This window comes from Mycteria americana, chromosome 6 (assembly GCF_035582795.1).
Source record: "Mycteria americana isolate JAX WOST 10 ecotype Jacksonville Zoo and Gardens chromosome 6, USCA_MyAme_1.0, whole genome shotgun sequence".
Lineage (NCBI taxonomy): Eukaryota > Metazoa > Chordata > Aves > Ciconiiformes > Ciconiidae > Mycteria > Mycteria americana.
The window spans coordinates 12,648,416-12,664,130 of record NC_134370.1 but is presented as its reverse complement, the minus strand read 5'-3'; the positions used below and the strand labels follow the sequence as shown (position 1 = coordinate 12,664,130).

The 15,715-nt window shown below is 46.4% G+C and overlaps 1 long non-coding RNA gene across 1 annotated transcript; it reads right to left on the bottom strand.

Annotated features, from left to right (window-relative positions):
• Nucleotides 1–3,470: 3,470 nt before the first annotated feature.
• LOC142411163 (uncharacterized) lies at nucleotides 3,471–10,305 on the bottom strand. Its single transcript, XR_012776133.1, has 4 exons — nucleotides 9,994–10,305; nucleotides 5,583–5,718; nucleotides 4,170–4,245; nucleotides 3,471–4,078 (listed from the first exon to the last, which is right to left on the bottom strand). It is a non-coding gene; the product is annotated as an uncharacterized LOC142411163 (long non-coding RNA).
• Nucleotides 10,306–15,715: the final 5,410 nt, after the last annotated feature.

Sequence of the window (15,715 nt, the reverse complement as noted above, 5' to 3'; positions counted from 1 at the left end):
GCTGTCCATGAGAAGGGACGGGAGAGGGGGGGAGGGGGAGGCTGGTGGCCATGACTGTTATAGCAGGAAGAGTTTTCTTTCCTCATTAATCTCCTTGGGTGAAGCTAATTGCTGTTTCCTGATTATTCTTACCCAATCTTCCAGCCTTGCCCGCAAGGGACTTCTACAATCCTGGCAGTCTGGGCCAGAAAGGCCCATTTAGATCACCACATCAGTGTCCCCCTCAGGGTAAACTACAGCCGTGTTTTGCATTTGTGTTACAGACCACGTTATGCTCACCCTGCAGAATATTTGCTGAGAAGATTCATTTCTTGGAAACCGGCCAGAATCCAGCGATGCTCATAGTAAAGCACATGTCAGGACATTTTAAAAGCACTGCAACATTGGCACGATGATCACGTAGATCATTTGCCGATGGCGAACTCTGCAGCTGAATCCAATCAGGGTTGTGAAATGGTCCTTTCAGCCTCCTCTGACTCATAATAATAATTCGGGGTTAGATTTTGCATTTGGCTGCAGCTCTTAATAGAGGGTTGTGGAGAGCTGCACCTGCCGGAGCTCTGCGCCGGCCCAGGGAAGGGGGATGGATCAGTCTGAAACATTTCAAATGTTTGTCACGTGCCTTTCCAGCTCACCAAGTAGTGCTGCACCGCACAGATGCCTTTTCCTCCCCTGTGCTTCCCGGCTTGTGCACGTTGTACCCAAGGGAACAGGAGACTCCAACCCCCCCCCCCCCCCCGGCATGGTCCACATGCTCCACACTCGCTTCCTGGGGGCAGAGCTAAGGGTGTCTGGCCTCTTCCCTTCCTGCTCTGCAGAGTTTTCGGTTTGGCTGAATTTAGGACAGTGGCTAAACGCAAGGTAATCTTAATGCCTGTGCCAGTGAAATTGTTTGTTTGATTATTTTTTGCCAGTGAATCATTATTAAATCAGTTTGGGTTAGCTAACAGACCGTGGGAGCAGCAGCAATCAAATACAGGGAGGAAAGAAAATACATCTCCTATGTGGGAGTGTGACTTGGGGACTGTCCACAGCATGAAATAACCAGGCTGCTCACAGAGCCCAGCATACTTGGGGAAGGACAGGGCAGGGGAAGGCTCAGTATCTCCATCGAACTTGCCTCATTAATTCCTCCAGGTCTGGAGATGCCATCCCGCCTGTCCGCAGGCAGTCCAAGGAGAGCAGCTACACTGTGAGAGCAGATCTGTCCTGCCTCCTCTAGCTACCCTACAGCCCCGGAGTGAGAGGGGAGCAAACCAGGAGGATTGAATTTGATTAACTTTCTCTACTTTGGTCCCAGCTCAGGGCAGAAATAGCAATCGCCACCACAGACAGACTATCAATGTGATACTGATGTCTCTCTCTAATTTAAAATGAAATAAATTAAGCCACCACTGAAAACATCTTACTGTGTTGTTTGGTGACCAAAATGTGTCCCCATTCTGTCTTCCTGATCAAGATCTTGATTTAATAAAGGTAAAAAAAAAGTCTGCATTCCCATCTCCTAAAAATGTGCTAAAGGAAGCAGAAAATAGAAGGGAAAATATTGATGTCTGCAAGAGCTTCTTAGTTGCTATTGAGCACCTGGTATTGCAGAGCCATGTTGTGAAGGCTTCAGTACCCAGAGGTGACTTCTAACTGGTTCTGACTCATTGAGCACTAAAATTTAGACTAATTTCCTTCCCATCCTGGTAGAATTAATAATGACAAACTGATGGGTATTCTGCATAGGAGCCTCATTCCGGAAGAGGAATGGTCTTGTAAGAAAAGATGTATTCAGGCCAGAAAGCATTTTGCAGACACCTCCTGATTATGCTCTTGACAAGTCCTCTGCAGTAAACAGCCATTTTACAGGTGGAGGTGTGACTGTGCCACGCGGGCTGGTGTCCTGCCTGCCTGCAGAGACCTAGGTCTAAACACCGTGAGCATCCCAGTACCACTGGGGGCCTGACCCAGCAGGACCAGTGTTAAGCCCATAGATGAGCCCTGGGGAGGTCTGGGGTGCATGGGGGAGTGATGAGGAGACATGGCCCGTGTGGAGGCTGATGGATGCCCAGGCTGAATGAGCCAGTGGTTTGCTGCTAAAGGCTTTGCCCGGATGAGCACGGGAGGCAGCACTATTTATTTTGTTTGAATAATACATGACTAGTAAGTTAAATAAGAGAAAGCGGAATGAGCTTTCCGGTTAAGCCAAAATGTTTGATGCTTGTTTCCTGGGCATTTTGGGTCTCTGGGAAGCTTTGAAGTGGCCCTAATGAACTTGCCAATGTACGTAATGTAAAATAGTTCAATAATTAATTTATCAGCAGTGCTGCCTATGATATATAATCTGAAATGTTTAAGGAGATGAAACTGTCCTTTCTAAGTGGCTGTTTGATCTCGACTAAAATGGTCCAAGTTCTGTTGCAAAGGTGTTTTATGAAAGCACTTCATTGCTTTTTGCCTTGCTTTTAATTATATTGTCCTAATTGGGCTATCTTTTATGTTCTTATAACACTGTATTTGCATCAGGTTACAAAAGAGAAGGGCGAGGGAGAAAGCCCTGACAAGTAGCAACCAAAATTGCCTGAGACCAACCTCACCAGGTGACAGAGTCATTAACTCCATTGTAATCTTGATCTGTATCAAGTGATCAAGGCCAGGAAATAAGCCATAAAAGAACTCCCTTTATCTTATCAACCCTCCTATACCCATGATACCTTTATTATGGTTGTAACTTTCATTTCATTCACCTTCTCCTGTTGGACACCTGTGAAATCTAGACTCCTGTTTTGCAATGTAATCTCTGGAGATGACCCCAGCCCACCTCGAGCAAGCCCGTAGCCTTCTCACGGCAGGAGCTGTTTGGCACCTTGATGAGACCGTGGTGTCGGAGGCTGACCCAGTGACCAGCCTGCGACTGGGACACATCGCTTTTCCCCCCAAAGCACCAGTTATGGTGCAGGATGGTGTGGGAGACAGCAATAGGAAACAGGGATTTGTAGCAGGGGGCTGAGCATCTGCACAGCTCTCACGAGGACAGGGAATGCTACAGCTCAGCTCATGCTGAGCCTGGCCTTTGGGCCGCGGCATCCTGCCAGCAGCTTGGGACATCTCCTGGACACCGGACAGGCGAGAGGATGCTCTCAGCCCCGCTTCCTCGCTGCAGGGGCTGGGGCCACCAGCATCATTGGGCTCTCCCATTGCCATGGTCCCACAGTGCTGCAGCCTCAGCACCGCTTCCAAGCCGGGAAACATCTTAGGAGACCCGCAGGGGGTTGGAGGTGGGAAGGGGGATGGCCTTCCCCCTGCCAACACAGGGCCAAAACACGCTTTTATGAGGTTGCACACATGGCCGAACAGCCCCTCCCATCTGCGTTAGAGTGCTGGGATTGCCTGGACAATAACCGACCCACTTGTATTTGTGTTTCGCAGGGGCTGTCCTGCAAACCGTCACGTGCAAGTTGTTTTATTCACAAAAGCCCCGCAGTGAGTTTGGTCGCATTCATGCCTGTGCGCTGGCTCGGCAAGGTCACATCCTCCCAACCCGGAGGCACACCTGTGTCCATGTGGGAGACAGCAAGTATTTTAAGTCCGGTTTTCTTCCTATTTCCACCTTAGAAAATTACCTAACAACAATTAATGCAAGTGTTTTGGTAGTATATAACAGCAGCGCTGTAATGTGCCAAGGCAAGGAAGGGCCTGAGAACGGTTCAGCAGAAAATTGCTTGTATTTTAAGCTGTCAGCTCTGAGTTAAATGGAGGTTTCAAACATGTGGCATGAGTCCTTTTGGATCGCATTTAAAATAAATTTTGTATGTTTGGAAACAGTGAAACTAGAAACTGCAACAACAAATGGTGTGTTTGGGGGAAAAGATAGTAGGGAGAGAAGAAACAAGCCTATCTAGAGATCTTATCTTAGTTTTTCTTGGGAGGACAATTTATCCAGCCAGCACTGGAAGCTGATCATGGTTGGGTGGTTCCCAGCAGCTGCATTTGGAAAGGAAAGGGAGGCAGCAGCAGGCCAGGTAGATATCCGAGCACTTCCACGTCTGCTCTTTTCAGTTAAATACCAGATGTTAGGACTTCGCTTGTAAACCTTTAACGACAAGGATGAAAATGAAATGTTTGCCAAGTTCTCTGCCTGGCTCTGTTTCAACACCAAACAGTGCACACACATCCCTGCTCACCTGCACTCGCCTGTTTGCAAGTGAAATGTGAGCCTCGTGGCCATTTCCAGGACTCCGTAGTTTTCCCTTGTCTGTTCTAGCAGGAAAAAAGATGGGAAAAGCTAGATCTAATGCATGCAAAAGAGACCATGGTGGTCACTGGTGCCCTGTTAAGTAAATGCTTTAGGAGATCATTTGTTCAGCTTGCATAAAACTCCATGCTGCTAAGGAAGTATATCCTGATGAATTGGATATATTCATGGATATATTCCATATTTAAATATGAAAATCATGCTTATTGCACAACAGAGACTTTTATTCAGTTCATATGATGCCATTCTTCCTCAAAGTCTTCACTAGCACAAACATTAACAGGGTGCAGTGACCTGCCTGTGTTTTGGCCTGACACCTGGGAAGCATTTTTATTACACAAGGTTTCCTTATCTGCCCCGGTAATAAAACTAATGGAGCCAGGTGTCCTCGCCCTCTGTAATGCTGCTAGGTCCTGCACCTCTCCCTGTATGCTGGGGGGCAAGCGGGAGCCCTCCTGCAAACTCCTGCCAGGGCTTGGGTTAGTGGCACGTCTCCTCTGGGCAACACTAACCCAAGTCTCTGGCACCTGGGGTTGCCAGTGAGGGACCACTGGCAAATGGATTGTGTTTCCAATTAACATTTGCAGTGTAGTAGAAATTTATTTGTAAATATATATAAAAGGGCCACATTTTACAAGCCCCAACTCCCACCCGAAGTCACCGCCTTTGTGAGCGAGGCCCACTCACCTGCCGAAAAATCCCTTGGGCCTGAACGTGTTGAAACAATTTGGTGTCCTGTGCTGTGCAATATATTAAACGAATCACTGTACAAGAAACAGATGTTTATTCCAGTGGGTGCAGGAGTCCAGACACAAAGTATTGAGTTACTGTCTGTCTCAGATAACAGGACAAAGCGGAAAAGTTGGGATTGAACATTCTACGTGTCCCACATAGAAACTGTAAACCTTAAAAATGTAGCCCAGGTCCAGTAACTGGCCTTACGGGAGCAACCCCTGCCGTTGCCGTGGGGCAGTTCCAGGCTGCAGTCAGCACTCAGGCACAAACCTGGGCGCTGCCGTATGCCCTGCATGTTACACCGAACTCTGAGGCTGTTTGGGTGCTTAGTTTGGTGCCTGGCCACATTTTTTAACTCCTGTGCCCAAGGGATGGTGATCCTTAGCCCATACCCATGAGAGGTTTGGGACCATCTGAGACTCCATCTATGATATTTCAGGTCTTTGGACACTGCCGTCCTGAGATCTAACTGCAGAACTGAGCTTTGGGCTTTTCAAATGAGCTGTTTTCCTTAAAACAAAGGCTTGTTACGTTTGATTAGTTGTTTTTATCTGTGAAACCAAAACGCTAGATTAGGAGTCAGAAAAACTGGGCTGATTTTTCTTACCAAATGAAACATGAAATGTGAAGAGCTCCAGAGAAGTTTGGGGGCAGGGGCATCCCTGTCAGGTCAGCTTCTTGGCTCTTAGCAACTCCGTACGGGGAATGTTTACCCAAAACTCTGTGCAGGAGAAAGCATGAACCTGAAAAAGCAAATGAAGCAATGAAAAGGGTCCCTGTAAGAAAGATGGTGCATATCCAGGGATGCTCCTTGCCTGCAACTTTTCTGCCATGCACTAATTCTGTTATCATCAGCAGGAAATCATTGCCCATGTGGGTCCTGTTTGAGGTCATTTCTAAAAGACCTGTGGGTCCAGGCAGTGCTCTGAGCTTGGGGTCCCTGCAGCCTCGGGCCCCGCAGGGTGGCAGTCACTGGAAAGCAGCGTGAGACCAGATCTCCAGCCGCTCCTGCCACCTGCAACTACTGTCCTTCGGCTGGCAGCAATTGTGGAAAATGAAAAGCAGCATTTTTACATTTTAAAATCTGTCTGAACAAACAGACCTTCGCTCAGACAGAGCTCTGCCTCCTCCTGCATCTTGCCAAGCGCTGTATCACTGCCAGTGCTTCCTGGCTGCAGGAGCTGAGCTTCACTCATAAAGGCGGAAAGATCTGCTGCTTCTTTCCTCTTCCTGTTTGCATCCCTCACCGTGCTTGAAATGTGCTGTATCCTGAGTTATTCTTAAACAAGCCTTCCCATTGTTCGAGTCACAGGTTATGAATTCTGTCCTTTTGAAGAAATATGACCCATGCTATGGAAAAGTGAGAATGATGTTAACTCTGCACGAGATACTCATGGCTGTGACATACAGGAAAAGGATGAGTGTTTGCACTGTCTTCATGAATGAAGCCACAGGAAGGAGGTGTGACAGGGCAGTGGGTGAGCTGCTGCGAAATTTCCACTGTTCCTGATGCTGCACTGGCTCAATTTACATCCTCACCCTGCATTTCCATTGACTGAAAATGTTCCTCATAAAGGGCTCCTCTGGCACTGAAAGCCCTGTCTCTGCTAAGAGGGGTTTTTTAACACCTAACACCAGTGATTCAGACTTAATTTGTGATATTTGTGTCGTGACAACCTGTGCTGAGCAGGGCTGGATGACACGAGGACAATCATCGGTCCCTTGCACATCTCTCCACATTAGCACTGCTCCTTTATTCTCATCAGTAATGCCAGCTGAGTATTTGCAAGAGTGGGAGAAAACACTTGTGCTGATAGGGACCAAAAGTGCCTCTCTGATGGCTGCAGTCTCTTCCCCAGGATGCCGTTACCAGCCATGCAGGGTGTATTTTGCTGGAGAAGGGGAAAAATCAAAACGCCCCAGCCGAAGGCCTGGTGCAGGCAGGCGCTGAGCATCACCGGGCGCAGCCTGCAGTCCGGAGCGTTTGGGGTTTGCTGCTGAGGCTCTGTGCCCCGCATTGTCCCTGCGGTCACTCGGCCTTTCGTTCGCCCAGCCCCACTCTCGGCCCCGGCAGCACCCACACTCGCTGCCACGGACTGCACTGCCATCGCCGAGCTCCTTCCCGTGCCTCGGCACCTCGCTCCTGGAGGCTCCTATCATGTGCAAAACGGAAGAAGGCGGCAAAACAAGCACAGCCAGGATTCACATAACATTGCTGCAGCCCTGCCAGGAAACAGACTGTAAAAGTTCCTGTATTTAAAGCTGGGAGATGAGTTTTATTGTTAGTAGTTGTTATAGCAACCCGAGGTGCCAGAGAGTAATACATGCTCGGCGCGTTGCAACAGACTCTGACAAGTTCAAGGCTGTTGCCTTGCTGCTAAATCTTGTTGCCAAGGCAATGCAACATAAGGCAAGAGCCTAGAGAAATGAATACTGCTGACAGCTCGTGCCAGCAGGCTTGGTCTGATTAAAAGGGAACTTTTGAAAGTAACATTAACTTAAACTGCTGCAGCAGAAGGGAAAAGGGGAGCATGGAGATGGAGGAGAGGATCCAGAGGAGGAGCAGTGGGTTAATGTCAAGCAACAGGTAAAGGAAAGCATTTGATTAAAAAGCAATGTGGCCGAGTAGGATGTCTTAGCCTGTAATGCAAGAAATGCGCCACATTTTTGGAGGGAGTAAAAAAAAAATCACAAAATTATCATTTTTTACATTTGCTTAACTTGGGTAGTACTGCTATAACTTGAATGGGAACTTCATTTTTTTCCCAATGGTGTTGACAGCAAAAATTGTTTTCTCTGTAAATTTGTTCAGTGACACAGGTATTGTTGCTGCTGTAGTAAAAGCCATAAGTAGCTCAGTTAACTTTCAACTTTATGTTCATTTCCAGCCTTTTTAAACATGCTTCGTGGCAAAATGTTAGCTGGAAAAGAGATGAGGCTGCAAGTTGATTATTCTCTCCTGACTATGATTCACTGTTAATGTTGACGGTATGCTCTGAGTTGAAGGAAGAGTACTACCCCAAGGACCACAGAGTCAAAATAGATGATCAATGCCAAAGAAGTCAGATAATTAAGTTAATTTCAACTACCAATACAATATTTTGACATGTGCTATGGGATACTAGGGTACTAAAAAGCAAGTACTACTGAAGTGCCTCAAATAGATACACAATGATCTCAGATGAACTTGTTGCCTTGTCTATTGATTTGTGAGTAAAAGCATAATATTTCTTAAACAATTACCATAGCAGTATTCTGATCCGCTCCCACTTATGTCCCATGCATTTTACATTTTCATGGACTATTGATAGCTAAAAACGACCTCATGTTTTCCTATTCAAGGACTATTTCATCATGTGCATCTTGCAGTACAGCAGCAGTGTACAGCAGTATACCTGAGACCACCAAATGCCCCATGGGGGAGTTTGTTCTCCTGGCACCTGCTGTGGATTGTGGAAAAGTCAGGTCTGCGAGTACTTTGTACTATTTAAAAACGGGAAACTAAGACACAGGAAGTGATTTGCCAATTGTACTGGAATTTTTTTGTGTGCAATCATAAGCAGAGCCATCTCTACTGACCTTCATAAAAGTAAGGCTTTTAATTAACTGTGAAGTATTTTTGTACTAATTTGAAGTTCTTAAGCCGTGGGCCAGGAAGCAGGCAGGTGACTGGTCATATGCTTGTAACCATGATTTGTTTTTCAGCAGCTAAATTATATTCAAAGAAGCTAGCAATGCGTCACTTGCAACCTTACTACTGTTACTGGCATTTTTCCACAGTCACCATAGCTAGCTGTGAGATACTGCATGATCAGAAAGAAGAGAAAATGTGGTTCAGGCAATTGTGAAAGGAACATGACATTGCCCCAGAGGATGCTTTTATTTGAAGACTGTCCATTAGATAAAGAAACATGAGAATCCTAGAACTGGGCATTAGCATTTTTTTGAATAAGAAAGCAAAACTCTATTTTTAGTCTTAGTTGAATTTCTCTGCTGGTGATTCCACATATGGTGTTACTTCTTAATATATCCAGGAGAAGGTTTCAAAGCCCTCCAGAATATCCTTCCTTTTTCTGAAGAGATGCATACACAGAAGTCTGGCTAGTAAAAAGGCAAAACCATATGGGCAGGTCACGCAGCAACATCAACACTTACTTGATCTGCAGGATCCCACAGCATTTCCAAGACCTGGCTCTCCTATCTGCAGGTCCCATCTGCCCTTGACGCCTGTGACAGTAGGACCCTTCTTGGAAGGTTTCTAGACCATTTTTACCACCCCGAGGATGTTGTGTGATGTCTCCTCCAGGACAGATGGGATGCATAGTGGAAGCTCAGACCCCTCCAGAGGAGACCACCGCTGAATCGCACTGCAGTTAAGTGTACCTTGGCCCACGCTCCAAAACATGGAGGCCCAACCCAAGGGCATCCCCCTCTGCTTTCTTCTGCCTCCTACCCCTCTCCCCTGCTGTGCACCTATTTAGTTGCTCAAGAGCCACCCCCAGAAAGCAAGGAAGCAACGTGGAGCCGGGGCAGTGTGTCATCAAGATAGCTACTGATAGCAGAGCAGACAGAGCTATTTCCAGAATGATTAATACTATTAGCACATGTTGAAGCTTAAGGCTGAACATAAGCTTTAGAGGAATGGATTTTGATGTAAAAAGTTAATAAATGAGACAACTGTCAGAACAATGAGTGGCGAACCAAGTAAAGATCCTTGGCGTAGGAGATGCAAAGCACTGCCTGCTGGCCCATTTTCACTGAAGCTGCTGGTAAAATTCCGATTGCCCTTCAGGCTGGAGAAATAGCCCAGCAATAGCCCAGCATGTGGCACAGAGGTGACCCAACTAGCAGGCACCAAGGCTACTCCACAACTAAATAGCCGCACGGCATTTTAGCAGGGGCACAGCGATGGTAGCACCCCAGGATCCAAGGCACTGCTCCCCCCCCAGCCCAAACCATGCACCGCTGCTCCTGGAGCCTGTTCGGGGGATCTTTGTGGTGCCCTTTACTGTACATACCTTGAGTGCTTGCAAGAGTACCAGTCTGAGGGCTCGTCCTGTTGCTGAACAAAAAGCATGTCTTAAAAGGGCCGTCTGATTTATACTATCTTCTCATAATCCCCACTCCAGAGGTCTCAAATGCCATAATTGAAAACCCACTGTTCATCTTCTGAAAGCCAGGCTTAACCTACTGTAGGCAGCTCCCAGAAGGACAGTATTTTGCATAACCAGTCACATTGCAGGGAATATGTTTAGCATTTTTCTGTTTTTCTTCTCCTGACACTTTTCTCACAGGAGAGCAGGCAAACAAAATCTAGTCATAGCTGTGTAATATCCTCTTCCCCGATTCCTTTTTTTTAACCCCAATCATCAAGGCTACTTGTTTTCCTAAGAATATCACATTGTATGGGCAGTTTGTAATTTCCTTTTTGAAAATCTATTCCTCTCTTTCTTACATGACACATCTTGACAATAGATGTCTTGAATGGATTCACCAAAATCTGGTGGGTTTTGTTACCTTAGATCTGTGTCTGCAAAGAAGTCATATGCTCGGGGTGTTTCTCTGGAGTAGCTAATTCAGCTTGGACCGAGCCACATGATCCCCTTTTCCAGTCTTGCCTTATGGCCTCTGAGGAATGTTGCATTGGCTGCAAGGGAATTACTAGGTCTTGGCAAGACATGTTAATATCCTCGCAAAGACTTGTTAGGGACCAAGACTTCAGCCTCCAACTATTTCCTCTGATAAAGCAGAGTATTCACAGCAGTTCATTAGTGTTGAATCACCAGTTTGACTTTGTTTGAGAGAAATGAAAGTTCCCCACAAACCAGAAGGACTCTGCAAGTAAAGCTGGCTGGTGCTGCCTGCCTGCTAGCAGGGTTCAAAACAGAAGCACAAAGTATCAGATCCAGTTAGAGAAATCAGTGGCTCAGGACACTTCAGTCAAGGGTTGGGGAAATGAACACCCAGGTGGAAGACAGGTTATGAATTATGGCAACACCTGCTGCACTGGGATTTGAAAGACCATCCGTCAGGACATCTGAAAACTTGGACTGTCGTATATGGGGATGCAATTTGATGTTTTCTCCCAAAGACCTGCACATGTTCATACACAAAGTTCATAGCAGTGACAGAACTACAGTCCCATTTTATTACAGCTGTTGTTTTGGGGTTTTTTTAACACTCAGTGTTATCTTTCCGTTAGCGTCCAAAATTACACTGATAATCCTTGAAAGCACCAGAGCGTGAGTATCATATCTGCAGCTGGATCTCTCTGCTAGGAAGCTAGTTACACAGCATGGAAAGTATTTTTGCTATCTCATTTTGAATCATTGATAACAACATCACAAGTGAAGGGACCGTATTGTTCATCCATGAGATGGGGAGAAACCACTCCCACAGTCCCAGCACGTCGCCGTCCCAAGCACTCGCTCGCAAGGCAGAGAGGCAAGGTCTGAGTTACACATTTTGTATACCAGGAGCAGCTTTCTCAAAGCATGGGGGGCACAGCACCAGTGCAAGTCACAGAGGGTGGATCACAAAACAGGTCACTCCATGGCAGCTTCCCAAAGCGCTCGTATCACTGAGCTGAGCTTCAGAGCATAGCACAAAGGACACTGTAAAGGAACCTGAGAGCTGGCCCCCAGCAGCAGCAGCCAGCCCTGGCCCCGGTGGCCGGAGCGCTCGAACCGAGTAAGGGTATCAATCAGGTGCTCAGAAACTCCCAGCTGACTCACGGCCCCATTTCTTGGCTGCGTGCTGGCCTCTTTACACCTCTGGTGTTGGAAAAGGAAGTGAAACAGCCGGTTCTCATGTATACATTCAACAGCCTTGAAAAACCCCCCGACTGTAGAAAAACGGAGCAGAGCTGCGAGGTCTGGAGCTGGTTTCCTACCCGAAAGCCAGGCAGGATGCCGGGTCCGTAGCTGCAGTTTGGCTTGACAGAGGGCCAGCTCCAACACCGCTGTTCTCATCTGCTTCAATGACAGCTGAACATTTGTGTGCCATTTTCCCATCCGGCACCATCCAAGCCTACAACCTTTTGCAACACTCAAGTCCTCAAAACTTTCTGAGGAGCAGTGGCACAAATTGCGATCTTGTACAGTGCCCTTTGCTGTCACCCAATTCATATTTTTGACACTCAGATCCAAATCAGGACCCCAGTTCAGCAGCTACACAAGGATTTGTCCCATTCCAGCCTCCCTTGGGCTGTGCATATCCTTAGGCACATGTTTAAATAACTCACTACAGCCATGCTTAAGCCTTGAGAAAAAGTATCCCAGCAGAAGGACAGAGAACCGGCTCAATCAACCATGCACAACAAGATGTGTTCGAGCCAGCTAACGGCTAATCCTGTGTGTACGTACCACAAATCCACAACATAACTCACTGTCCTGCTTGGCAGAAGAGTGTTATTGCCTCTTGGGAAACAAGCATTCCTGATCAAAGACTATCCTTGTAGAATAAATAAGCAAACCAAACTAATGCGTGTGTATGTGTGTGTATATATATATATAGTTCACATGGATTTATATGACATGTTGCATATGCTAATGTCAGTCCATCTGAGGGGGTAGAAACTGATGGGGAAGTTGTAGCTACATGGAAAGAACAGGAATTTTCCGGGGAACGTCAGCATGGCAGAGAGACTGTTCTCAGAGCTCGTAAAAGACTTCTGCAGCCTGCTAATTATATGCTAGCCAAATCTTATTACAAACAAGTAATAAGTATAGGCACGTTTGTTGGCTTTGCTAATGACATTAATGTCTTTTTTGATGATTTGCAGAGCTACAGGGGGCCAGAGACTCAATTTTTACTGATGTATCTCCCACTCTGGTGAAGCCTAGGGAACTCTGTTGATGTTTGACATCTTTTCACCATCTATCTTTAGACAATTCAAGGTCTGTTCTCTGCACAGTAGTTTGAGCTACTTCTTCTGCTGTGTAACACTTATACACATTCAGAACTCTGCTTAGTGCATCTGTGTATTATTTTCTTGTATATAAATGATGGTACGTAGAATTACACATTACTGTTGTTAAAGGGAATTTGTGCTTTTACTCCTCCACAGTTTCCTTATCTCCCTTAGCAAAACGGCTGTGGCACTGACGCCTGCTGTGTAGATTCATGTATCTTTCTCCTTCAGAGTCCCAGAGAGTTCAGATACCCCGGTTAAAACCACTGACTTTGTAATTTAGGGTAAGTCATCAGCAGGGAAAGAGGCAGACTTGGAGCTGGTTAAAACACATTCTGAAGAATTACCAGGATTTGCCGGGCAAAGACAAGCAGAGGTTTTTCTCTCGCACAGTATCCACATAGCTCTGCGACTGATTTGTTTTGAGTTTCCAGCGTTTGTTTGCATAGACCTGATCATCGGTCCCACTGCCCTTCTCCGCCTCCTGTCTGAGAACAAACCGAGACAGTCAGCAGAAGCAATCTCACGTCGTTTAGTATGAAAACCACTGAACACAGTTTGTCCCGCCAGGGAAATCAGTGCTTTAAGTATGTGAGTAATCCACTGACTTCATAGGAGTATCTCCGCATGGATTTTTTAAGCATGCTCTCAATGGCTGCAGCGACAGAAGGACACTGCACTGAGCATACGCTTGCACGCCGCAGGCGAGTGCCAGCGAGCTCCGCGTAGGCGCTGCTGGCCCGTGCAGCATTTTGGGGAGCCCTGCCGCGCTGGGGCAGCGAGCTCCTGCCCCCCAGCTTTTGATCCGGCCATTCCTAGCATTACATATCGCTGGGAATACACTCAGAAACTACAGATGAGGTCATTCCCAAGAGTCTGCTAAGGTATTTGGGGCCCTTGACACTGAGAGGAGCTAAAATCTTACACTCTATGAATGGTTTTTAAAGGGAAAGCGGAACTCTTTTTATAGTACATTAGCAGTTTGTTAATCTTGAATTGGTAAATGATTAACTCCTCTACAATTTGTTTATCCTTATCATTAGAGATTGAGCTAACATATGTTCTTCCACCTTATTTGCTTCAAAAGAGGCTTTGGGAGTAACAGTTACCTATACAGAATCCAAAATCAAACATTATCTGCGAATTAATATTGTTTATGCATATTAACAAATTTGAGGCTGATTTCATCTCTGTGCTGTCCTTTCAAGTGATCCATCAAATATGAAAAGCAACAGTTTGCCCAGAAGGCCTTGAATTTGACTTGATGCTCTAAACTTCAAAACTTTTGTCCAGGAAATTATGCCACATGCTCCTCCGTGGGTCCAGAGTTAGAACAACAAGCACAGCGTGCAAAGATACATCACCACTGAGGGCAGGGGGTGACTCGAGCTTTGTCCTATGTCCAATTTGTCTTGGGATAATGAAGAAGAAAGTGGACGTTTACCCTGGAGGCCAGGATAGGTACAGAAAGCCTTTTTCAGAGCTACTGAAATCAACACCCGCATCCCCCAGCCCATGACCTTACGCTCCCATACTTCCATGCTCCTCTCCCCCAGGCAGTTGTACTGGGCTTCCCACCAGGTGTGGGCCTGGCGACAGCACACCCCCATCAGAGGTGGCAGTTCATCTTCAAGTCACAGTTAATGTGCTGACAAAGAATTCCTAACTTCTTGTTCAACCAACATAAACCTTTTGCCTGAGTGTAGATGGTGCTGAGCCGACAAACGTGGGTTTCTTGATGCAAAAGGATGTGCTGTGCTCCAAATGCATCATCAGAATCACAGATTAGAGATGTCTTTTTAAAAATGTGCTCTGAACATGAGTTTTTGCTTCCAAAAATAACTTGTATTTTGCTCATATTAGAAGAGCAGGATGTTCTTTCCTGTCCTGAAGGGATAAGGAGGAAATGAGAACTATGGGGTTTTTTGTATATGAGCTACTATTCTTCTGGACTAGTGCTGTGAATCTTGATTTTTTTTTTCCCCAGCCTTAGCATTTTATTCCCCATGGACCTCATTTTGCTTCCATTCATGCTGATGTTACTCCAGTGAAGCTCTCTTTGATTTCAAAGGAATTCCTCCATATTTACAACCTCTCCCATCCTGAGCAGTAGGCATTAGAAGGGAGGCAACCTACTGAAGACAGTGAATGCTGAGTGTCTCAAATCCCTTTTCAAATTAGATAAAATCAGTTGAGAGACACAAGTAGGGGCAGAAAGCATCCTTTCCTGTCCCTTGCATTCGAAGGAAAGAGACGGCTGTTTGGAGGAAATGTGAACGTAATGGACTGTACATTTGTGTCCCATTGTACTGAGGTCTGACAGGAAACACTTGGGGCTCGATTCAGGAAAAAGTAAATAGTATTCCTTCATAATACTCTCATAACCCCGGTTGTCCTGCAGTATTTGACTACATCCCTGTCTTTAATGTATATATTCTCACAGCTCTCTCCAGAAGAACAGAAGGAAATCTGGCCACTGGGGAGCGGGGGTGGCATGGGAAGAGCTTGTGCAGCAATTTCCAGCCAACGGCCCTCCTAAGTGACAGCAAAAGTCCAGTGGCTCTCTCCCTTTTAAACCAAAGAGACTCTGGACAGCTGCCGTTATTGGCTGCCACCATAGCAGTTCCTTACGGGAGGAGAGCTGCAAATACCAAACTTTGGGTAATTTCTGAGCAGCCTCTGCCAAACCCGTGAGAGCACTCTCTCGCCATCGGCTCTCACCGTAATGTATAGATGGCTGCGGCGAGGTCTCCCACCACGTGCGCAGGGCCACAGACTCCTCAGCAAGCACTGGGCAATCCCTTGGCTAGACGTTCACCCTGCAGCAG